The sequence below is a fragment of the Danio rerio genome, chromosome 13, assembly GCF_049306965.1.
Source record: "Danio rerio strain Tuebingen ecotype United States chromosome 13, GRCz12tu, whole genome shotgun sequence".
Taxonomy (NCBI): domain Eukaryota; kingdom Metazoa; phylum Chordata; class Actinopteri; order Cypriniformes; family Danionidae; genus Danio; species Danio rerio.
In genome coordinates, this window is record NC_133188.1 from 14,695,001 (window position 1) to 14,721,595 (window position 26,595).

Below are 26,595 nucleotides of genomic sequence, written 5' to 3' on the forward strand. Positions count from 1 at the left end.
CTTTTAATAAGCATGATGTGTGCAAGATAGAGAGGGTGTGAAAAGTGAATTGTTTGTTTTGAAACTTTTCAATCGGAATTTGTCCAATTATAAACCCGAAATACACGTGTTTGTTGTCATGTGGTGAACTCGGCCAATCGTGTAATATCAGTGTCGTCATCAGAGCTCCTGCAGTCCCTCTTCAGAAGCTGCACGGTCTGAGTCTGCCGTCTGATCTCAGAGCGCTGTCGCGGTACTTTGATGCCACATGTGACAGTCACATGGCGTCGGCGCAGTATTAATCCGCACAAGATTTCTAACCAGCATGCACCGCTTTAAGATTTCGATCGATCTGCGCTGTGCTGCATGAAGTTGAACACACCTAATATCACTAATGGGTGGGGCTTTTCCCCTCTGATGACATGTACAAAGGGAGAATGTCAATTTTTGATGAAGTGTAATTATAAACAATAGAATGAATAATTTTTTTATTATTATTATAAGAGGCTGGTTATATTCACACACAAATGCCACACAACCCCTAATAAAAGTGATTTTTGCATAATAGGTCTCCTTTAAGACAATACACCGATCCCCTGATATAGCCCTGAGAGAGCTACAGATAACATGATTTCTCAAATGTTTACGTTCCAAGGAATAAACAATTCTCGTCAAGTCAGTTACGTTGACATAATTCATTCACTTTTCTTTGGCTTTGTCCCTGATTTATCAGGGGTTCGTTGACATAATTATTGGATATAATTGAGTTCTAACATTCAGAAGCTCTCACAGGTTCGGAATGATCAAATCCCCAACACGCTTACTCTTTGCAATTTGAGGTTTGTTGATTAAATAACAAAAGCTTAAATTCATTTTAGTTTAAACATGGATAAATGCATACCATGTACGGCAAGCCATTTTGACTTTTATTCATTCTCAGGATATGTATTCTTGATATCAACAATTTATTTCTTGATATCAACAATTCAGTTCTTGATTTCAAAAAGGTAAATGTTGATTACATATATTTAATTGCTGATATCAAAAATTTAATTGTTGACATCTAGAATTAATGTTGTTACTAGTTGAAATGTAATATTGATATCAGCAATTACCTTTTTAATATCAAAAACTGAATTTGATAGCAAGAATGTTGATTGTTAATATCAAGAATTTAATTGTTTATATCAAGAGTACATAAACTGAGAATGAATAAAAGTTAAAATGGCTTGCCATAAACCGTGAGGACTTCAGGGGCCTGTTTCAGAAAGCAGGTTAAGTGAAAACTCAGAGTATTTTAACCCTGAAATAAGAGAAACTCTGGGTTTTCTGCTTCAAAATGGCAGGTTTGTTAAACTCAAGAAATCAGGGTAAGTCAAACCTGTTTCTGAAAGAAAGGTAACTTTAACTCAGAGTCAGTTACCGTGGTAACTTACTCTGTGAATCTAACCTGGTCCAGAGCAGGTTTTATTCTCTAAACTCTGAGTCTCTGTCGGTCTCCTCCCCTTTTTTTAAAGATGAAGCGTATTTCTCGCCTTAGCCTTACATTTCCACACACCTATTTTAGAGCTCATTTTGGAGATGCACATAAAAACGATTGATGGAAACGGCATGATTCACATAACTTTTAAAAATATGCATAATAAAACATGTGCATAACTGAGTAGGTTAAACTTTTAGTTGATAAGAAAAGATTTGCATAAACTAAGTGCACTTAACAAATTACAGTATGTGCACTAAAAAAAGGTTTGTTAGAGAGGATGATGAAAATGTGTGTGAATGGACAAACCAGCAGACTGAGCACACTGAAGAACATCTTAAATGTTGTTTTAATCATTCTAAAATCCCTTAACTGCCTCAGTATTAGTGTATATTATTAATTATCTCTGAGCATCAGGAGCGTGTCAAGAGTCTCCGCGTCTGGCTTCAAACGCCCCCACGTGTTCATTGCGTGTCAGCATTGTCTTCTGTCTCTGAGGCGCAAGTACATTTATTAAATAAAGAATTTATTGACGCAGCTTCTTCTACCACAGTAAATTCTGTTTTTACCGTTGATATTTGGCGCAAGTTAATCAGGAAGTGACGATTGTGTTCTCTTTGACTTATTGGATAAAAACGCTGCTTTATTTGCATCTTTTATGCAATAGTCCAGTTTTGCACAAGTTTATGTAATATATTTTGATGAAAACTTAGATATTTACTACATTTTTGTCACACACAGAACAAAGTCACGTACGAGGCTTGTCCTTTTTCATAAATAATTAGCTTAACCTTTGACATGTACTGTAACTAGATTAATGGGATTATTATTCTTTTTAAAAATTATTTTTAGCACTGCTTACCTTCTAAATGTTATATCAAACTCTATCACTTGATTAATAAAAAGGCAGACACACAAGTGCACTTTTAAATCTATTAAAACTGATCAACGTGTATAAAAGTTTAGAAACATTTTATAAACATCACACATTATATTACTTATTTTATTATACTTAAATATTTAAATATTTTAAATTAAAAAGTATGCATTAACTTGAGCAGCTGTTTTCCCAGGCTAACTGTCTCTGTTTCACTGATGGTTGCGTCTTTTTAAATATATACGCTCATATTTGCTATAACTTTGCATGAGCAGATCAAATTCAGCCGGAGAAAGAAACTGTGATCTCTTTTTTTAAGATGTTGCCATTGTCACTCATAATATCTGCGCTCCATTGATAATGCCTTTTTATAGTCACGGTGTGCGCGCTTAACTCTGAGTTGGTCTACTCAAAGTTGATTGACCCAGCTCAGATCAGCTATTCTGAAACCGAAAACTCAAGAGTTTTTAATCTCTCGGTAAGTCAACTCAGAGTTCAAGTTTAAACTCCATTCAGTTGTTTGAACCTCCTTACTGAAACAGGCCCCTGGTCCCATGTGCATGTGCTGTCAAAAGCCAGGTAATATTGGTGGTGTAAATGGCTGGACTGGACATATGGCACTCTGACTGAGTTTACAAATAGTGACTGTTTTGTTCACTGCTTCAGGTATGTGTTCATGTTGGTGTGTTCAGCTCTTACTGCAGTGTTTACAGTATGCATTCGTATGGGTGAAATGCAAAGCACAAATTCTGCTTATTTACACGTCACTTTGACTTTTATGTGAAAGCGTCCCTAACTTTAATGCTCACTGATGGGACATATAAACTATATTCAAGCATGCACAGATATAGAGAGGGCATGTAAACAAGCAACAGTGTAGAAACAGAAATGATATGCCACCATTTAAATAACATAAGGTCTTAATGGTAGAGGAACATGACATCCTCTAATTGCCTCTTATGCAAGCACAAAAAAAACAAAAAACATGTTGTTACTATCATGTGAAATACAGTGACAGATTCATCACCTCACTAGTATACAATCCATTTACCATGGTCTCATGGGATTGCAAAGAGGATGCACACTTCAAAAGTTCAAATTACTGGCCATATCCTTTTTGGCTGCTGACGTTACATTACATTATACTCCAAATCTCCTACTATGAAGTGTGAAAGTATGCATAATCAGACAAAAGGTTGGTTTCTCTCATCATAACTAAAATTTTTAACACACAGGATCAATGGAATCACTTTCTGCATTAAAAATATACAAAATTATTTTCCTGCCAACTGTTAAAGCTACAACAACAACAAATAAGAGCCAGTCAGAATTCAATGCTGTTGTGAAAAATCATTAAAGAAATTGCTTCTGAGATCCATCACTGTTTTCTCTTGAATTGATTCTGAGCTTGAATTAAAAGATGTCGCTATATGCTTTATAAACAGCCATAGTCTGCTTTAATCCAATTCCTTACAAATCCTAGTTAAACCTAAAATCACCAAGTCCCAAAAAACTGAACTGTGTTGTCACCTCATGTCTGGACCAAAACCTACACAATACCACCAAAAAGACAAAAGCTGACTGAAATGAGAGAGCGCATTCCGTACCTGCATTGGAGAATGTGTCTTTCAACAGCAGCGCAGGGCAATAGTTTTCACGTTCAGGATAGGAAATCGAAACTTTAGATGCACTTGTACAAAGTGTAAAAAAGCAGCATTCAGTAACATTATCACAGTAATTGTCACCCACAACGGAGAGATTCACTCCTGTAAATATGTCTGATAATTATATAATCCTATTTGCAAATATTTGAAAAATGTAGTAAAAATACAGCCGGCCTCCATGCTCCTTTTTAGCTAGTGTTTACCTAATGTCACTTTACTTTACGTTCTCTGAATTGTTGCTGAATAACTAATCATATCGTTTTCTTCAACCGACAGCTGAGGCCAATTCTACACGCTGAATTGAACTAATGAGCTCCAATGTTGACCCAACGAGAGGTGATGTGGGTAACACACAAAACTGCCTAGATAAACTGGCGCTGACCGACCGACAAACTGACAAAGCACAACTGCTAACCATCAGCTTGGTCTGTCCTGGCCTTAAAATAATAATTTTAAAAGTTGGGAAAATTTTAAGGGAACTACAAGAGCATTCATTTTATTGTGAGCTGTGTGTTGTCTTGTAACATAAAAACCAACTTAACACACAAGTGCTTTTCCACATGAGAATTTGAGTGTATGGTTAAAAACCAGCATACAGTGCCTTCTGCCGTCAAAAACTAAGCTCAATTCAAGAGAGAATAGTGATGCATTTAAAAAGAATTGATGAAGGGTTGATATCTTGAACAATTTTTCACCATAGCTCTGAAATCCACTCAACTTTAACAAGCTTGAGAACATTAAAAAGCAGGTGAAAAATGATCTTATAATAATAATAATAATAATAATAATAATAATAATAATAATAATAATAATAATAATAATATTAACAACAACAACAATAAAGATGATGATGATGATGATTATTATTATTATTGTTTTAAAACGTTATCCTTTTCCTCTGTGGCTGCTAATATGGTTATTGGCGCGAGGGGCTTTTTCAGCTTAGCTGATCTGAAGCCAAATCAACAGAGAGAGAGATGGTAGGTTATTTGTCTTGTGTCATATCAACTATACCAGCACAAACTGTGAATTTACTCTTCTCTTTTCATATACCCGAATCATAGATCACAGACATATAAATGGACTGTAATTTGTCATGATGTTGACATTAAATTGTCAAAAAAGCCTTATTCCTGACACAAAAAAGTCTTCACTTTTTAAAGTCCTCTCTAAATTGTACTTTATGTAGACTCGTGGGTTTACTGGATTTGTCTGCACATGGCAGTGAAGTCCACGAGACCATAGGGTGTTCAATTTGTCAGTTTGTGCTCACAAATAGTCCCTTTGTGGCTACGGCTGCTGACAGACATTGCGATAATAAATGTGGATTCAGAGGAGCTCTCTTGACATGAGCTCTTGAAAAACTTATAAAAGAGTCGAAAGACTCTCCAAAACTTTTTTTTTCCATTGAGGTTACACGGTTACGCTAGTAGGTGTTAAGAAATGACTATCTTTATGAATTAATAAAGATTTATAAATCTGTAATTAAATCAAAAATCATTTATTCTGCAGAAATCATCCAGGAACTAAACATTAGGTGTGCCCCAAATAATGTAGCATTATTATGCACTCATCTACTATAGTATGAAAGATTATTTTGGGGGTCTCCAGCATGGGAGTCTGATAAACCCTTACCATTCATTACACAAAGACAACTGTGATAGTTTAACAAATGAAGTGCCCTAAGCACATATATCTGAACAAATAAAAAGCCATTAAAATGCTTGAATATTTTTTTATGGATCTACGCTAACAGGGTAAACTGTTGCCAGTCACAGGCTGAATTTGTGATGTGACATGGTAAATCTGGAACACAGTATTTTCAGAGACAACTTCCTTATTTGGTAAAAGGCAGTGTAAAAAGCATTTATGTTCAGCTCTAATACACTATATCTGTTAAAATATTAGTTTATTAAATCACTTTTAACCTAGCTTAATTTTATTGAATAGGGGGATATACAGTATACTGTATATGAGCAATATTACCGGAGTGCAACATGGCTGTATATCTGCACTAGTGGGAGGCATGCGTTGGTATGCAGCTGCAGGCCAAGTGCTTTAGTGTCCAACTAGTGACGATATACAGCCACATTACACTGCTACGAGTGTGATACTGCGTTTACAACAGTTTGTGTATATAACCGTGTACATAAAAATTACACAGTCTCAAAAATCCTTTATATGAGGAACTACTTTCTTCTGTCATTTCTTCACTGCTACAGCTGTTTAGCAGAAACCGTTGCTACTTCACAAACTTTAGAGCTAGTATTTGAATTATTCTCTAGCATAAATTGATGACAAAACAGGTGTCTTTGCTAACATTTTAAGATTAGAAGGCTGAACGGCATGAAATGCCATCCGTCTACAAAGATTTCCCAGTACTTCTCTGTTGCAATTAAGATATCACAATAATTAACCCCAAACTCAAAGCAAATCAAACACTACCAGATAGATACAGCACTACAACATATAAAAGAGAGAGATTCACTTAGAGTGCCACTTACCAGTATTATAATGATTTGACTAAACTGTGATTGTTTAGTTTGTGCAAATAAATTGTGTTAGTTTTTTGCAAATAAAATGAGTTTTTTCCACCCCTAAGCAATTATGCTGTCTCTGTTGCCATCCTGTGGCAGAACATCAACTCTCTTTGCTCTCCTCAATGACAGGCAGAATATCACACGGCTACCAGACAATCAAATTCCAGAACCAGACAGAACTGTTGTATAATATATTTAAGTACTAAGTTCATTTAGGTTCAGTACTATTAAATAAATCCTTAGCTTTTATACAGCATAGTGCATATTCATAGAACAGAATTGATGAAGATTACAGAATCTTAATTGATCAAATTCAAAATAACCCACATTACATGCCTGCACACATAGTCCTTTTATTCCAATATGGTGTTTTAGTTGTCAAGCATTTGCACATGCCTATGGGCTAAACACATTTTTATGACATAACCATTTTCCCAAATTTGCACTTTTGAAGTTTTGAAGGGAGATAAAACTTTACAATATTTTAAAGCCCCCAATTAGATATTGTTGTGTAGATAAAGACCAGCATACATAAAAGTCGAAAACAATGATGTGAAAACAAACCTTCGTTATTTTCAGTTTAATAAGTCATTTGTCATTTTTCATGTTGATAATTTCTTCCGGAACATACTTATACTACACAAATGCTTAGAATAGTGCATTAATTTGGATTGAGAAATGCAAGCTTTGATTTTGAGTGAGTCATTGAATCAGTCACTCAGCCAATTCGTTCAATAACACTGACTCACTCAAAAAGGAAACAAGCAAAAAGCCTTTGTGAGTGAATCATTTATTCAAACAATGATGCTGAACAGCACATTATTCATCAGATGATGTAAAAGATGCAACAAAAATACACAAAACATCAGCCTAGTTCTTGTTTTTATGTAAACAATGGAAAGAAATGCTCTTAGAAATAAATAAAAAAGCGAAGATGATGCTAGTTTTTGACCTTGTCACTAGATATGTTGCAGGCAAGTAATTGTCTCTGAGTTTTATTTGCATAAGGTGCTCTACCAGTATTGAGGAAAACACTGTTGCTTCTCCAGAAGTCTTTAATCCAAGCAAAGTTATTCCAAGGCCCATGGGCACATCCTAGGCTACTTTCTTGGTTTATAGCTAACGGCAGGAAAAGATTCAAGCAAAAATGAACAAAAAACAAAACAAAACAATGCAACAGCAATGTACTGCAATGTGTAACTATAGTGCAAATCAAAAATGCATTTGTTGTGATGCTAATTTTCGACCATGTCACTTGATCTAGTGTGGGTCTAGGACTAGGTTAGTAATAAATCATGATGTTCTCTAGTACAAGTGTGTTGTTATTTGAGCTGGAGAGAAGAAACTCCATCTGGACTGCAGTCTCATATTCAGTTTGTGAATTATATAAGCTCTAATGAAGGAGTGGAAGTCCCCACAGAGCACTGCGACTTGAAGGGAAATTTATGAACGCAATTTTCCATTCATTTCTGTATAATTCTGTTTATCCGGCGCTATCTCAGTTTTCTCTGTGATCAATTTTCCATTTCAAAATCTGTAAGCAATTTGTACTTGAGTTTTACAAACATTACTGATATGAACACCCCCTCCTGTTTTTAAAACGCACACACACACACACACACACACACACACACACACACACACACACACACACACACACACACACACACACACACACACACACACACACACACACACACACACACACACACACACACACTTTTAAGCAGTGCATATTGCAGTTCAGTTGATTTACTGCAATGTAGTTTGGCAGTCAAAATGTCAAATAAAAACGTGATGTGGTTTGTATCTCCATGTATGACTCACAATAAGATCCCTTCTCTAATTAACTGTATGAGAATGCAATCAAAAGACAGCTTGCAGAGTGTGCAAAAAAAAAAAAAAAAAAAAAGAGAGCGAGATGGTGATAGACTTAAAAGAGAAAATGAGGCAGAGAGAAAACAGGAAAAAGAGTAGATTTCAATCCCAGGAATCAATTTTCTCAGCAACAGAACAAACAGACTGCAGAAGAACCTGTATTTCCTCTGTGATGTTCTGCACTTTCCTTGAACCATTTCAGCGTTTATGTGCTTGAGCATGTTAGTTACAGACTCAAATAGCAACATCTCTCCTGACGTACAACAATGTTGATGCTATGACGTTTGTGTGCTATTTTATCTTTCCCATGTCTTTATATCCATCCGTCTCTCTCCCTTCTTTCCCTATAGAAGAGTTAAACACACTTTTCAATTTTCAAAAAGTGGGAATTATAGCCTAATCCGATAATCCAAAAACAAATCCATCAGTCGTTTTTGTTTCCCGCCCCCAGGCCAGTCGTTCATTCTTGCCTCCATCCCTCTTTCTTATCGCCTCTCATTTTTTTAGCGCCTCTGCTCATCTCTAATACCAAACTGAAGTAGATTCCCAATGGCATGAAACATTTTACAACTCTTTGAAGAAGAGATACGAGTTACCCATCTATAATTCATTGGGTTATTACACATAAACTTCATTTAAACTAAAATAAGATGGAGTTAGATGGAACACTCAAAAAATTCTTTAGAAATAATTTTAGATTTATGCATCTGAATTGCATAACTTTGCAAGACAGTAGGATTACAAGGTTAAACAAACAAACTAATATACTAAGTGTGAAGATGACTATTATCATTCATTCATTTTCCTTCGACTTAATCTTTAATTCAGAGGTTACCACAGCGGAATAAACTGTCAAATATTCCAGCATATGTTTCCAGATGCAACCCAGTACTGGGAAACACCCACACACGCTCATTCACTGTGAGGGAAACCGGAGCACCTGGAGGAAACTCACGTTAACACTGGGAGAACATGCAAACTTCACATAGAAATGCCAACTGGACCAACCAGACTTGAACCAGCAATCTTCTTGCTGTGCGGCGACAGTACTAAACACTGAGCCACCCCATGATGACTATCAGTTAAGTCATTCTACAGATGAAACAGCCATGCGTTCTGTACTACAGGTCTATTTGATTTTATTTTTTAAAAGCATTTATCAGAAATGTTTACAACCAGCATCAATTTGTTCCCTGTGAACACAATTATGATTTATAAAAACAATAGAAAAATTGTACATAATTAAACTGTGTTCAGTTATATTTGGCATTAGTTAAAGGATTAGTTCACCCCCAAAACATGCAAATTCTGTTATTAATTACTCACCCTCATGTCATGTTAATCAACTGAGACCGTTGTTTATCTTTGGTACACAAATTAAGATATAAGAAATGGTCACAAAACTTTCAAAATCCAGAAATGATTATGATCACAGTTCAGCCACTGAAGTCACAAGGAATGTTTTCTGGACTTTGAACATCTTGGGACCATTGCGGTCTATGGAGGATAAGGGAGCTCTCACATTTGTCTTAAGGGTGCTCTATGTAAGTATTTATTTCTTCTACAGCATAAAAATACCATTATTTATTTGTAGATATTTAAGAACCATGCTAAGTGAAAATTCTTGTGTATCTGTAAAACAATACTAAAGTCAGATATTCTGCTTTAAAAATGTGTGCTATGTGGCAGAAAGTCTGTCTTTGCTTTTGGTCATTTAACCCACCCAATCCAAGTTTAGCCAATTATATTTCAGCACCCCAGGTTGCCTGTGTGGAAAACAAAGCATTTCATTAATTTGGTTAAAAAGGTTCTCAAAGTATGTGTCCGCAACAGAAATGCGACCTCCAATTAACAGTAGACTCTGAAATGAGACGCAGATTCAGAGTTCCACATGAGGTGGTTATTAATTAGCAAATATAAATATTACTAATTTAAACATTAGGTAAACAGGTTACTGTAAGCCTGTATCCTAACAACATGACATGTGACGAGATAATCAGTGATAAGCAATTTGGCTGTTTGCACCAGACAAAACATCGCAGAAATTAAAATACAGACATTCAGAAAAACACTCAGTGCACTTACTGCACTTCGACAAAATGGTAATTTTTTTTTTATCTAATAAACACATATTAAACCTCTTTAACATTATTAAACGTAGATGCTAAATCACTGATATGTGTTGGTTTTGATTCAAATTTCTAAAGTTGAATTTCAAACAGTTTATTTTATTTTCAATAGATTTTAATAAACATATGCTGCTGCTTTCACTAGTATGGCAATAAATGTAATGTAAAATGGCATTAAAACTCACATTATTAGCTTTTAGCACTGAATAAAGCACATAGGGTGTACCTAAAGGAATCATTGTCAGCTTGTCCTATTTGTTCTAAAATATAAGTTTGAGGTGTCGGTTAGGACAAAAACGTGTTTTAATATGAATAATGTACCTCTTATCATGTGCAGCTGCATTTATTTAGAACACGCCTTAAATCATCCTTGTGACTCGATAGTCAGACACGCTCCTGTTGGTGTTGTCAATCTGGCAACCTGTGCTTGCATGTGTTTTAAACCAGGACTGCAATACCTAGTTCATCCACAGGGTGTCAAACTTACATCCTGCAACTTCAATTTGTGTAAAATTGATGAATGAAGGTTCACAGGGATCTGAATAAAATGAGGGTGATGAACTTATGAACATACGACATCATTTCATTAAACCGAGTCACCAACTCCCTAACTGCATCAGAATGGCAGAGTCACTTGCTGTTTTCAAGAAACGACTAAAAACTCAACTATTTAGTCTCCACTTCACTTCCCAATCTGCAATTGCCTCTCTGGATATAGCACTAACTGTACACCAAAAAATTACTAACACTTTCCTTCTTAGACTTTACAGACCTGAAACTTGCCTATAGCACTTATTCATTGTTGCTCTTATAGTTGTGTGAATTGCTTCCTTGTCCTCATTTGTAAGTCGCTTTGGATAAAAGCGTCTACTAAATGACTCAATGTAAATGTAATGTAAATGTTAAAAAATGTTTATGAACATATTAATGAAATGATAAGACATGCTTGTAAAAAACATTGTTGAAATGAAGCAATCTGAAATCAACAACTAATTGTAACATTTTCAAATACATTAACTATAGTATAGAGATTACTGTGCATTTATTCATTCATTTATTCATTTATTTATTATTCCGGGGTCACCACAGCAGAATGAACTGCCAACTCATCCAGCACATTTTTTCACAGCGGATGCCCTTCCAGCCGCAACCCATACTCATACACTATGGACAATTTAGCTAACCCAATTCACCTGTACCGCATGTCTTTGGACTGTGGGGGAAACCGGAGCACCCGGAGGAAACCCGCATAAACGCAGGGAGAACATGCAAACTCCACAAAGAAATGCCAACTGAGCCGAGGATCGAACCAGCATCAAGATTTACAAGATAACTCAACTTCACAATTTCATATTTTATTCAATGTGGTAAATTAATTGTTTTCTGATAGTATTATAGTTCTGCATACAAACTAACTGTTAATACTCAGCTTAATACATAATGACTTCAGATTATACATTACGTTAAGTTCAATAGTATTTATAAACCATGTAATACAAATGGTTAGAAATTGCATAAATAATTCAAATACATAATGTTAAACGTGTTTAAACATCTTTCATTGAGTGAAACACAGAAGATTTATTTCCGTTATGTTCACTCTTTGTTCCCAACACTCTTTTTGTCTAAATATTTGGGAATGATAAAAATGACCAATATGTTTTATTGATATTTAGAGACAACTCAAATCCCCCTCAGTGTGTCAGTTCTGCTCTCTAACACACACACACGCACGCACGCACGCAAGCGCACACACACACACACACACACACACACACACACACACACACACACACACACACACAGACACACACACACACACACACACGGTATAAACCAGATCATGATAATGCTTTATCACCCATGCAGTTTCACTATGAACAATAAACTGTAGCCCCCGTTGTTTGTGTATACCACTGTGTCTCGCTACTCATGACACATGCAGAAAGTGCTACATTCGCAGAAATGGAATCTACGTGTGTGTGTGTGTGTGTGTGTGTGTGTGTGTGTGTCCGCGTGCGTGCGCACATTCCCCCATATGAGGAATTTCTGCTCGAAACAAGGCTCGAGCGGCTGGATTATACTTCATCAGGGCTGTGAGAAATCGCTGAGCTAAAGGTGTCTGACAGCTCTTCCTCCTAATGCTGTTTATAAAGCTTCAAGTGTCACAACATGACATCCATATCCCCCCAGCCCACCCCGTCCACACACACATAAAGCCCCTCTGTCACTCTGCCCTCTCTATAAGTGCTACTAGGTTTGCAGTTTATTTGTCACTATTGACAGTTCCAGCAGTGCAGCAGTATTACGGCTACAGGGGATTTCTGTTCACATAAGCTGTGTTCCGAAACATGGCGAACTGACTGTCTAGACAGCATTTTAAGGCATCATAAACATGCTTCCAGCATTCTGGAAAGTTGGAAGAAAAATTAAAGACTTTTTGCACGGTAAGCGAAAAGCTTTTTTGCGGTCTTGCCACATCTCATGTGGACTGGGGAATCCTCAGATAAAGTGGGGAAGGAAGAAATTCAGCAGTTGCTGTGGTGGGAAACAATGACATCTGCTTGCATTACAGTGAGGGAAAACAACTGATCCCATTTCAGAAATAAAAATGAATAAACCTCTGAATGCCTGTTCATCTTGATATAAACAGTACAAAACAATAACAGGAAAATAAACCATCTTGATATTTTTTATATTATTATTATTAATATTATTATTATTATTAAAGTTGTATGCAATTGTAAATAATTCTTGTTCAATTTCATTTTTAAAATGACAACAAGATTTTTTATTTTTTTATTTTTCTTATTTTTTTATATACTTTAATTATAAGTTCAACTTAAGTTAAAAATAGGGATATAAAATATAATAATAATTAGGGATAATAAAAAATAATTAGGGAAATTTTAAATGAAATTAATAAATAAATCAACGATTTAAAAAAATAATGAAAAAATCAGGGAAATTAAAAAAAAATGTCTGGGATAATTAAAAACGAAATAGGGGGAATTTGATAATGCTCTTGTTCAGCCACAAAGAATAAAAAACATTTCTAAAATAGACATTTCAACCAACGGTTTGGACAAATACTTCTTTTAACATGGAAAATATTCACATTACATTACTAACCCGGTCTTCAACTGTATTATTTCAGCTTGATCTCACAAGATAACGTAAGTATTTTACGTTTAGTCAGTTTAGTGGCGAATTCGTACAAATTCCTACAAGTTCAGTAGTATGAAAATGTACGATTTTAAAAAAGAGGCGTGGCACCCACTCCACCCCTAACCCCAATCGTCATTGGGTGATGAGCAAATCATATTAAATTGTACGAATTACCAGTCTCCCGGAATTTTAGACACAATTGTTGGCAGGTATGGTGTCGTCAGTTTTGTAGGACACGGGTGTACACTTATTTGTCAAGCATGCTCGAACATGTTGGTTACACCAATCTGAAAACCTGCATTTACAGGATTGTCAGAGAGGCTGAGGAAAAGTGGTTTGAATTTGGAGTGCAATTCCCATTACAGCCACTAGGTGTCAATCTTACTGCACTTTAAAGGTGCAGTAGGTGATCTGCCAAAATGCTTATAGGTTAGTATTTTAGCTTTGGACAGCAGGGAAGGGACTGTGTTTCAAAGCCCCGAACTCGAACGCGCCCACCGCAACATGACAGCAGACAACCCACTAGTTCATGTCATTTGCCAGTTAGAACTGCAAGTAGTGGTTGGCCTGGAGGCGTGCAAAAATTCCACGTATTACTAAGCCACACTTACATGCTATTTCAGAGTGAATATTCAGAGTAGCATGGCAAACAATATCAGGAGCGCGTCACAGACTGTCATTGTTCAGAAATTACCCAATGTAAATATAAAAGCAACTGCCTAGTTTTTTCGGCTAGGATAAGGGGTATTCACTGATGCTTTGTTGTTAAACTTAATACAAATCTACATTATTAATGCTATAAAAGGACCTTATGAAATTAAAAACAGGCACATCAATCTTTCACCAGGAGATTTCAGTGGCTAAACAACAGGTCTGTGCATAAAACGTTAACCCATTTGTACCAACAACATCTGCATTAGCACTGCATGACAAAAATAGTTTTAAAACAGAACATTACCTGTCTAACAGAAATACTTAAGGCATTGTTTTGTCCTTCCTCGAGCATCCAAAAGTAACTCCAATATTGATTTAGGATTTTAAAAAGTTTCAATTCAGCATTTGATTTTGCCGCGACTGTGATTGTCTAATGGCAGATATGCTTGAAAAGAAATGCGCAAATGCCCAAATCTGCATGTGTTGACAGACAGTTTAAGCTACTTTTCGGCAGTATGGAAGATGTCGGCTCAACATTATTTAATTGGATGAAATTTTTTTTAGTTTTATGACATACCCAGAATATAACAATAGATATAAACACATTTAGATAATTTACTGTAATCATTACTATTGGACTGTGAAAAGACTTTCAACCAGCACAAGAAAAAAATGTTGCTGAAGACAATCACCTACTGCACATTTAAGTGACTTTTTTAGCCACAATATTATTAATGTTTACTGCTTTACCTGTTTCTAACACAAACATCAGAAAAAACAATCAGATAAATCCGTCATCTGGATGATTCTGTTGAATGAAAGGCTCACTCAATAAAGCAGTCAGTTGCTAGTGCAACCACAAACTGTCTGCTTTGTTTCATCTTAAAAAGCATCATCCAATTTTTTATAACATCAGTCCAAACAGTAAGCTCATAAACCTGTTTATGCAATTACATTTCTGTAATGTAATTCAAAATTATATTAAATGTCTGATGCTTTTAAGTGCGGCTTAAGCTGCTTTCGTTTCATCAGCAGTTGAAAAATAAGTTTTTTTGATACTTCATTTGAACGGTAAAAACCTTATAGCATTTAATAATAACTACAATTATTTAAAATATAAGTGTTGGATATATATATATATATATATATATATATATATATATATATATATATATATATATATATATATATATAATTAATTCATCTAATAGGCTAAGAAAAAGTATTGTCATTTTACATGGATAAAAAAACATCTCAAATAAATGTTGTTGTTGGGGAATTAATAAAAACACAATTTCCAAACAGCAAAAATATGACCTCCTTAAACACATACCACAGTGTCTGGTGAGCAACAACAAAATTTAGTTGACAAGTTAGCTTTACTGATAACAATGCACTGATACAAATACATTTGAGGATATTTTGACTCATTAACCACAATGCTGCCACGTTACTTAAATTTCGCATAGCATATTTTGCATTGAAGTTCAAGTGCTAAGGTAAATCCAAACGGTTTACAGCACATCGCTAATTTGCATGCGGACGCTAACTGCTGGCAATAACAAGAAGGCTTGTGAGTTACGCAAGGTTTTCAGGAAACAATTCATAGCTACTGAAGAAAATGTCTTTGTCCTACCAGCGTTGATGAACACGTTGCAGCGTTTCCAGCTGTCCTTACGTCTCTTCATTTTTAACACAAGCTCTTTGGTGAAATCGTGGACTGATCATCCCTTCCTTGGATTTGTAGCTAGCAAACAACAAACGTGCATCCACTAACGAATAACCGCGCGCATGCTGCCTCACACCTGCTACACGCGGCTTCATAACAGTCAGTTTTTTTCTCACATGCTCTTTTCTTTCATTTGATGTCGGAAATGTAAAATTACTTATTTATTTTTCTTTACAATAATAAATTTAATTGAACACATACATTGTTCAAAACATGCTGCATTTTTCTAAATAAAGAAATAAATATGTTTTGTTCATTCAATCTAAGAAGGTAAGGCTACTGTAAGTTTGTAACACCAGAACTCCACATTCACATACTATATTGCAGATTTTAAAATTACATAAAAGCTTTTTCTAGATAAATGTTTATTTAAGGTATAAGGGGAATATACCCTATTTTGCATTCCAATATATAAAGGAAGCTCTATTCTCTCAATTTTGTTAAATTAGTTGTTAGGAAAATGCAGGTCAAAGGCCTGTAAAATTACATATTTCATGCTTTGTTTATTCTCCACAAATAAACATGTAGCAAATTATAATAATAATGTAGATTAACTCGCACACATATCCACATTAATAATCTGTGACAAATTATAATGTAGATTAAAGTGCTCGCATACCTACACCATTATTACTGTAGTAAATTAGCTCAAGGTTATTCTTCCCGCACCTTTCCTGCCGTTATAATGTTGCGAGTTGTGATTTAGATTTCAATACCCACGTACCTTCTGGAACATTATATAGCAGACTAACTTAGCGGGAGGAAGATTCATTTGAACGGGGCTTCAAATGAATCGACTCTTTTGATCCGAACAAACGAATTGTTCAGCGATGCTATCAACATAAAGTTTGAGCAGGGTAGCAAGATTAAAGTTCAAGACATTAAATTCATTCATATACACAGGCATCTTTCTTTATACAAAATTAAACTTTATTGACTAATCTAACAAAAACTAACACCTAACACAAACACACATTCATACAAGCATAGGGAAAAGAAACTAACGATAGGTAAGAGGTTGAGAAGGTGTAATGATGGGAAAAACCTCGGAGTTTGAAAGCACAAACTAAGCAAACCAAACGTGATCAAATTCAATATAACCCTTCTATTGTCTCTTTAGGGTTGAATTTAGCTCACACCAGTTTAGATGTTGGAAGAGAGTTGATACTTGCAGTCTGTCCGTAAGGTCAGAGCTCCCGTTGTTAAGCACGTGGTTCAGCTGGTCCTCCTTTGTTCTTCACGAGGCTGGTAGTGAAAGTCGGTGTGTGACGCTGAAGCCGCAAATGTTTCTAGGTGGTGAAATGTCCTAGCGCGATGTGATTAACCCTTTCCGGCTGGGTTTCTGCTTGCTTTCTTGAAGGTTTAAATACTTAGGTTTGTGGTAGAAAGTGGTAGAGAGTTTTGAAGACAGTTTCAAAAACAGAGGCCTTTGGAGCCGGGAGAGAGAGGGAGGAGCTCCCAGGCAGCGTGTTTCTGAGCAGAGAGGGGTGCCAAGAGAGGTCCCAAGAGAGTTTGAACAGAGAGAGCCGAGAGTAGTTTAGAAGAGAGGGCCCGAGTTTAGCTGGGTCCTAAACTTTTAAAGGGCGGGTTCGGATCCACCCTCCGTTGAAAGTTGACCAATTAAAAGCTAACTTCCTTGAATAGTAATTTACAGCTCTTTGTCTGAGGCAAAGGAATTTGCATAGGCAAATTTTATGCAAATCGGGACAGAAATGTTAAAGTCTCTTAAAACGTTAATATGTTGCACTCAAATTAAAATAAAATGTCAACGATCGATTTGTACAGCGAGTAAGCTTTTCAAAAAGTCCAAACTTGAACAGTATAAGAGGATGTTTAGCTTAGGTACAGTTAAACATTATATGCAGTATTAAAACCAAAAATATTAATACAAGAGAAAGGGAAACTTTGCAAAACATATGATTAAACATAAAGAGAGTAAAGTTTATATGAAAACATCAGTGTTAAACAAGCAGTTTAAAGAGTCCTTTGTAAGTTGTTCCTGTGTTTAATGCCGCATGGCACATTCCTTTGGGTCGTAAATACCTTGGAATCAGGTTTCGAGTCTTCTTTGGGCAAAGTTGGCTCAGTTGTGGAATAAAATGCAAAATATTCATGTGTCTGGTCGGCCATATTCGTTACAGGCCATATTCAGTTCTTTGAAAGGCTTACCATAATACTAAATTAATGTACATTTTTAAGTTAAGTTATTTATATTTAAAGTTAAGTTTTAAGTTTGTGTCTAATGACTTTTTTTTCCATATTTGTAGTGTATATTTTTCATTTTTCTTCTATATATCCTTGAAATATTATTCAAGACATGAAATTCTTTAAAAGTATTTCTTAATCTTTTTTCTGGAATGTTTGAGAAATATTAAAGCTATAGATTAAAGTCTGGTGAAGACTGCTTGCAGGTTATTGTTTAAAAGAATAGCACAACAGTGACTATGCCGGCTGTGCTATAAAATCTACTGAAGTGTGTGAACTAGGGATGTAACGGTATCAGAATTTCACGGTACGGTAATACCTCGGTATGAATGTCACGGTACGGTATTTGTTGAATCATTTACAGGAAAAAACAAAACTTATGAAAATACTCCAAAAAAGTGCCAAAAGTGTCAATGACATACAAATTAGCCATCTATCTGTAAGCTTTGAAACAGGAACTTCAATTTTAATAACAAAAAATTATTAAACCATGTAAAAAAATAAAGTTTCAATTTAGTATTGTTGAAAACTCATCACATTCAACATTTAATCACACTCAGCCCATCTACCCAGATGAGAGCTCTGCTAGTCGGACTTCTCATCAAGCATCTCCCGCTGGATCTAATCTCACTATATTTATTAAACGGGATATTTCATTTATCTTGTTGTCTTTATCTAACAACATATTCCCTGACTTTGGGCATTGGAATCTATTACTTGTTCTCAGGTAACGTGTTTTGGCTGAGCGCAAAGATAAGTTAATGATTAATGTAACCACGTACATTCTGTATATTGACTGATCGCTTGCCTTTATTTCCTATAATGTATAAACTTATTGTATGTTATACTTTTAAAATGGCCATTATCGATTCTTAAAACTGATACTCAGCAAAAGAGAGGCTGTGTTTCGTATTTTCACTGAAATTGAAAGGAGGCAGTTGTTATCGGCTCCGTTTTGTTATAAATATCCACACAGTGAAGATGACGCTCATCTTATGCAGCACGACGCCTCAACATTTCTGCTGTCTAAGTTGCTAATATTAAAATGAAAATAGGCAGTTCCTTAAATCATGTTTACATTTTATTGTTGAGAAAGTGAAACAACGTAGCCAGGGTGATGTGAATGAAGTTATAAAGTACACTGTTCCCTTTGAAGATTTACCCGTGTCCTCGGTATAATCTGCTTTTCCATATCAAACTGAGAAGAAGAGACTGCAGCCTTGATCAAACTTGCGAAGTCTGAACTTACACGGAGATAATGCAGGACTGAACTGTGCGTGTAAAGCAGGTCGCACACCAGAAGCGACGCTCGGCGGCGCGCCACGCAGCGCCATGTATTTTAGAATTCTAATCATAGGTTTCTATCAGGATACACACACCGGCGCCGCAAGTCGGCGGCTGTCGGCGGCGCCCGGCGACGGCTCAGGACGCAGTTCATTTTTCAGCCGTGCCACAGAGCGCCATCTGATTAGTTTCATGTTAAATATCATTCGAATGTGCGCGTCTGGTGTGCGATACTTTAATCTGTCATGTACTCGCCGTGTCGCGGCGCCGAGCGGCGCTTCTGGTGTGCGACCTGCTTTAGAGTTTTCCAGCTCTTTTCATCCCCGCTTCTAGCAGCACACTCCATTTCCGCATTACTGGATCTGTAGCAACAACAGACCGCAAGGGATGATGGTCAAGCATGGGCTGATGGCAATTGTAGTTTTCGTTACCTCCCGTTCGCTTCATTCGCCTGAGCAAATTTTCTCAGAAGACCTATAGTTTTACCGAGTCATGCGACTTCGGTAATATCGAAAAAAATTAATATTGCGGTATGACGGTATTTACAATACCGTTACATCCCTAGTGTGAACTATTTGATAGTGTATATTCAGCTTTAGTTTGCACACATTTAAGCAACTAGATATTCACTCTAGATTTTATTGATATTGTTCTACCTGTATATGTTTTAACTCTCAAAAGCCATTGACCTGTGAATCAGGAAGTGCCACAATAAATATTTTATGTTATACTAAAAAAAAAAAAAAAAAAAAAAAATATTTCTTGCATCTTGATGGCCTGTGGAGAGTAAGTGAATGAAAGGCAGCTTTTCATTTTTGGATAAGTTGCAACTTTAACACATGTTCTTGCTGATCCAATCACAAATTGACAGCACTAAATACCTGTACATGTGCAAACTAAGTCTGAAAACACATTAGATTGTATTGTTTTCATTGTCTAAATATTCATGTAGCTTAATATACTTTGTAGTATACTACACCTGTCTTATCTGCCTCTAAGCTAACTTACATGAACTGTCTCTATCAAATGTCCAGTCTGCATCATTCTCATAGTCACCAAAACCCATCTCATCCTCACTTTCATCTGCAGGAAGAGCCAGTTCTGTCCTTTTCTTCTTTCACTTAACATAGAACATGGTGGTGCTCGCTAATACACTGTTCCCTTCAATGTTCCCATCAATCCAAAAGAAGTATTGCCGTTAAAACTAGATTTTATTCATAATGCAAATGCCATTAACATATCACTTATCAACATTATATAACTAGCCTTTATGTTGTTATTTGTTGTTACAACTTAAAAGTTCACAGCTGATCTTGCTAGCTAGCTAAGCCATTGCAATATTGCTAGTTCCACTATTGCTCAGTGTTGCCATTTGGCAACACATACATTTGATAGATTTACAAAAAAATATTTGTGATGTGTATATGTCATCCTAACTTACTGAAGGTGATGTTTCAGATGTTTTTGTGGATCGGACATAATTTGACCCTTTGTTTTTATTGATGTTTACATTTGCATTTAGCAACTACTCACAAAAAATGCCAGTCTGTCAGAAATCGCACTACAGAAAAACACAGCATGTCATGTGATTTAACCAAAGCACATCATTGGCTACACTAAGGTCTTCTCTTTCCAACAACAACAACCCAAAAAAAAATATGTTGGTTTTAGAGAAACATTGGCAAGGAAATAAACATAAGTTCATAAGTTTATGTTGCCATATGGTTACACCATGCATTAGAGGGTTATATATCCTTCAGGTTAGTTCCTTATTTATTAGGGGTTGCCACAGCGGATTGAACCATCAACTAATCCAGCATATGTTTTACACAGCGGATGGTCTTCCAGCCACAACCCAGTACTGGGAAACACCCATACACTCTCTCATACAAGCACACTCATACATTAAGGCCAATTTAGTTAATTCAGTTAATCTACACACCATGTCTTTAGATTGTGGGGAAAAGTGGAGCACTCAGAGGAAACCCATGTGAACATGTGGAGAACATGCAAACTCCACACAGAAATGCCAACTGGCCCTGTCGAGACTCAAACCAGTGACCTTCTTGCTGTGTGGAGACAATGCTAACTACTGAGCCACCATGCCACTAAACGCTTTTTACATTTGCTTATAATGGAAATCTTAACAATTGAACATAACTTTTATTAAATAGTGAAGCTCAGCTCTTTGATGAAAAGGGTGCTTCACATTTTAAAACTGACACTTTATAAATTGAAGAAAAATTGTGAGGTTAGACTATAAATGAACTACAACACCATGGTTCCACGATTTCACTGTCACAATGATTGAGCATTAAAAAAGCTATAACATTGGACTACTCAGTAGGCAGGTTTTCCTGTTTGCAATGACATTTAATGTCTCTGACAACCTCTGTAGTCCCATTTAGCTACTAATTAGCAATCATTAACCTTTTTGTAAATGGCTAAAACCTTATACATTCACTGATAGTGTATTACTGATGTGTTTCATTTGTAGGAACAATGACAATATCATGAATATCTTCATCTTTAAAAAAAAAAAGGATTTTATTTGTGGCTATATTCCATGTTAGAAGTGTTTTACAAAATAACTAAGGTATTTCAACAATACAACTTTAAGTATAACACAGTGGCTTGTTAGATAACAGTCGTGATTGTAATAAAAAATAAATATATTAACTAAATTTAAACGCTACAGCAGCCAAAAATTGTAGGAAATGGAGTTGAATGATTTCAGCACATTTACAGCCACAGAATATCACTAGTCTCTCAGTCATTAATAGTGCCTTAATCCAGTCTTCTCCAGTCTCTCTTGCAGTTCAGTGATTGTAGAGTGATTCTAGGCATTGTAAAGCTGTTTCATGATTTCAATGTTATCAGTTCTAAGGAACTGTTCTACTGGTTTTGTTGTGTGATGGAGCTCATTGTCCTGCATAAAAATTCATGGCTAATTAGAAACAGAGAATGAACCGCATATTGCTTAAAGGATCTTGTGATAAACATTTGCATGTACTCTACCATAAAAGAGTACAAGTTCAAATTCTGCTGTGGAAAACATCTTCCAAACCATGACACTTCGCTTCCACCCTTACTGATGTCTTTACACACTTTTTGTTCAGTCGTTCTCCAGTTTGACGATAAACAAAATTAGACTCAAATAAACTAGCTTCACTTGCTATAGCTGAAAAGGTCTTCTCTTTGGCCATTTTTCCTCTCTGTAACTTCTCTGTCACTTTAGAATGGCTCATCATCTTGCATATCTGTGAAAACTGTCAGTTAAACAACTCTTGTCAAAAAAATGTAATATTTTATCAGGTGCCAGATTGACATCAATAACCTGGAACCTGAAAGTGTTTTGTTAGTTTGATCAGTGTATTTTTTCAAATAACTCTTTGAATTTTTATTTTTTTTACTCGGCTTCTAAATATCTGTAACAATTTTAAATCTGCTCTTTTACTCCTGTTAGGATAAATTTATATAAAACTGAGGCTAAGTTTAAAAGAGCTTCTGTGTTTTATGACTCATCTCCTTCCTTAATGATTTACACAGATTTTAAATTATGCATTGCATTGTGTTTTAACATTCAAGCAATTGCCTTCAACTTTAAAAGAACATAGATTGATAATTTTTGATATTTTTACCTGTTAAAAATGATTAATGCCTTTATTTTTCATCCTACCTTAATTTCCTACCTTAACCTTAAGTTATTATCCAACATCAATCAAACGAACTAAAAACATCAGTAAAAGTAAAAAAAAAAAAAAAAAAAAAAAAAAAAAAAATATATATATATATATATATATATATATATATATATATATATATATATATATATATGCAATATAATTAAAATAAATTAATGTAACACAAATGTTTTCATGACATTTTGTCATATATATATATATATATATATATATATATATATATATATATATATATATATATATATATATATATATATATATATATATATATATATATATATATATATTTTACAGTGCAGGACATTTTCTCTTATATTTTTTTAGTTATTCATACCATGTAGAATGAGTAACATTTGTTAAACTGCTGTAATGGATACTTCATCTCTTGTGAGTGTACATCATGTTAAATATTTATATATTTATATTTGAGAGGACCAGTATTTCTTACTAGCCAAAACTTTTTAATGAGGAAAAAAATGCTGAGCGCACCATATGACAGTATGATATGACACTATATGATAACAACACTGCTAGACATTTCCCCTCATTTCACTGAAATAAACTGCATCTTTTGGAACTGCAGTTATTTCCATCATTATTTCTTACAAGGGTAAGAAAACACCTCCTACGATGAAATCACATGAATATTGCCTATAGGTATGTAGTCAGAAAACAAGAAGTCAGTGGGCTCTGCTTTGGAATACAGCTTACTGTATGACAGGACAATACACTGAAAAAAAACACACTGTTGGACTAACATTAACAAATATGTACATTGGTTGCCCATATTAATTATTTTTTTTATAATGCATGATTTGTATATTTGTAAGTCGCTTTTGTAAGTCGCTCATCTGTAAGTCGCTTTGGATAAAAGCGTCTGCTAAATGACCAAATGTATCTGTATGTTAATCCTACATGATTTTTAAGTTCAAGCTGTATACTTTATTTTTGACTAAAGATTATTTTATGTTTAAACTACATAATTTATGCTTGTTTAATAAACTTGATCAGCTGTATACACATGGTTGCATGGTTCGCTCTTGTTGAAGCTTTCAATCTCGTTCATTTAAAATAAAAGATGCCAGCACCCAAAACTTGACTGCTATTCTTCTCCAGAGCAGTAAGATAAAACAAGTCTTTTTCATTCATTCATTCATTTTCTTGTCAGCTTATTCTCTTTATTAATACAATAGGTGCCCTTTAATGCTGTCCCAACATAAATTGATTGTGTGAAACCCAGCATTTTGGGAACTACACATCCAACCAGGTCCTTCGTATTGTTCAACACAATTAAGAAACACAAAAAATTAAGAAGCTCATTTAAAACAAGTACTTTGAACAAGCTGCAAAAAAATAAAAAATAAATAAATAAATAAATAAATATATATATATATATATATATATATATATATATATATATATATATATATATATATATATATATATATATATATATATATATATATATATAATTTTTTATTTTTTTACTTTATTTATTTATTTATTTATTTTGAGCGCATGCCACTTGAGGTGTAAAAAGGGAAAAAAAAAATAATAACTGTCAAGTGGTGATATGAAATTTCCTTTTACGACTTTAGTGGAAGTACTAGACATGTAGTCTGAATGACAATATCTATGCTAAACCAGTCACACCAACTAGTACAACGCTAAACATCAACCACCAACAGAGCCATGTAAAGGCTACTTACTATCCTACAAAGCCATTCAGAACATGTTCAGTGGCCAGAAACTGAATGATGCTTATGCTCATAGTGTTAAACCAGCAGGAAAAGGAAGGAAATTAAATGGGGATAATACTTAAAACGCTTAAGCTAAGTGTGTGCAGGCTGTTAACTTTATCTCCAGTCTGAGCTCATTGCTTGGCTGCGTCTGTCTGGCGGTGAAATGCCTGGAAGAAAGAAATTGAGAGTCACATACGGGCACATATAAGCGCACCTCGGTAAGAGCGTTATACGCTGACACAAACGCAAGCATATATACCCACTGGCACATGCATGCAAACACACACTGCCGAACTGGAAGGCTGGCCTGAGGAGGATTCATTATGATTCTGAGTGTGTGAGCGGAGCAGGCCAAACGCAGAGGGTCAGATCTCATTTCCTTTAGAGTGTCTTGCCAATCGATTCTTCTCAGAGAGATATAGAATGAGGTAGTGAGAAATAAAGAGGGAGGAAGTAAGAGCGTATCAGAGAATAGGGAAGATAAAGGTAGAAAGACAAATATGGGTTCATGAGCAAACACATAAAGATCTGTGATATCGGCAATATCACTTTAGTTAGAAGATTATGATTATAAATCTAGTTTTTTTTTGTGGTCCCTGCAAAAGAAAAAGAAAAAAATCTTTTTGAGAGTATTTTTGTTTTGTTATCCAGCAATATTTATTAAGAGATATTTGAAATTATTGCTATGACCATGTAATGCAATGACTAACTTATGTTGAAATGGAAATTGTTTGCTAAGGATTTGACAATATAACTATTTGAAGATTGGAAATCTGAGAGTTTAAAAAATCTCATTATCAAATCGCCTTTAAATTTAATCAAATTAAATTATCAGCAATGCATATCACTAATAAAAATCTTTGGTTGTATGGTATTGTATTGTTGGCTATTGACAAAATATATACCCATGCAACTTGAATGGCTTTGTGGTTTTGTGGTCCAATCAACAATAAAATCATGCACTATTGACACTATGACATATTTTGATATATATATAAAAAAACACTTAAAAAGCGCTCAACCTGGTAGCACGATGGCTCAATGGTTAGCACGTTTGCCTCACAGCAAGAGGGCCCTGGTTTGAGTCCCGGCTGGGCCAGTTGGCATTTGTGTGTGGAGTTTGCAAGTTCTTCCAATATTCCGTGGGTTTCCTTGGGGACATGGGGTATAACTGAATTATATAAACTAAATTGGTCATATTGTATAAGTGTAGTTGGTGGTTCATTCCGCTGTGGTGACTCCTAATAAATAATATACTAAGCTAAAGGAAAATAAATGAATCTAAGCTTTTTGATGATTGCTTTTAACAACAGCAAAAACAAAAAAGTGACCTCAACAGAAGATGTGATTATATAATTGAATTAACCAAATTGATCTCAATCATTACAATCACCATCTGAAATGTAATTCTGAAATACCAAGGTATGAGGTGTCTTATGTGGATGGAAGGGCATCCACCACATTAAAACATGCCTGAGTAGTTGGCGGTTCATTTTGCTGAGGTGAGCCTTTATGAATCAGGGCCTAAACCAAAGGAAAGTGAATGAATGAGTGAGAGATTG

The 26,595-nt window shown here is 35.2% G+C and overlaps 1 protein-coding gene across 3 annotated transcripts in view; it reads right to left on the reverse strand.

Moving 5' to 3' along the window:
• The window catches only part of gfra4a (GDNF family receptor alpha 4a), a 292,438-nt gene that overhangs the window by 100,350 nt on the left and 165,493 nt on the right, over positions 1-26,595 (reverse strand). The window contains exons 1-2 of one of the 3 annotated variants that reach the window (XM_073919161.1): positions 4,204-4,343; positions 3,944-4,026 (exon numbers count right to left, since the gene is read on the reverse strand). The gene's annotated coding sequence lies outside the window, so the exon portion shown is untranslated. 3 annotated transcript variants of the gene reach the window in all.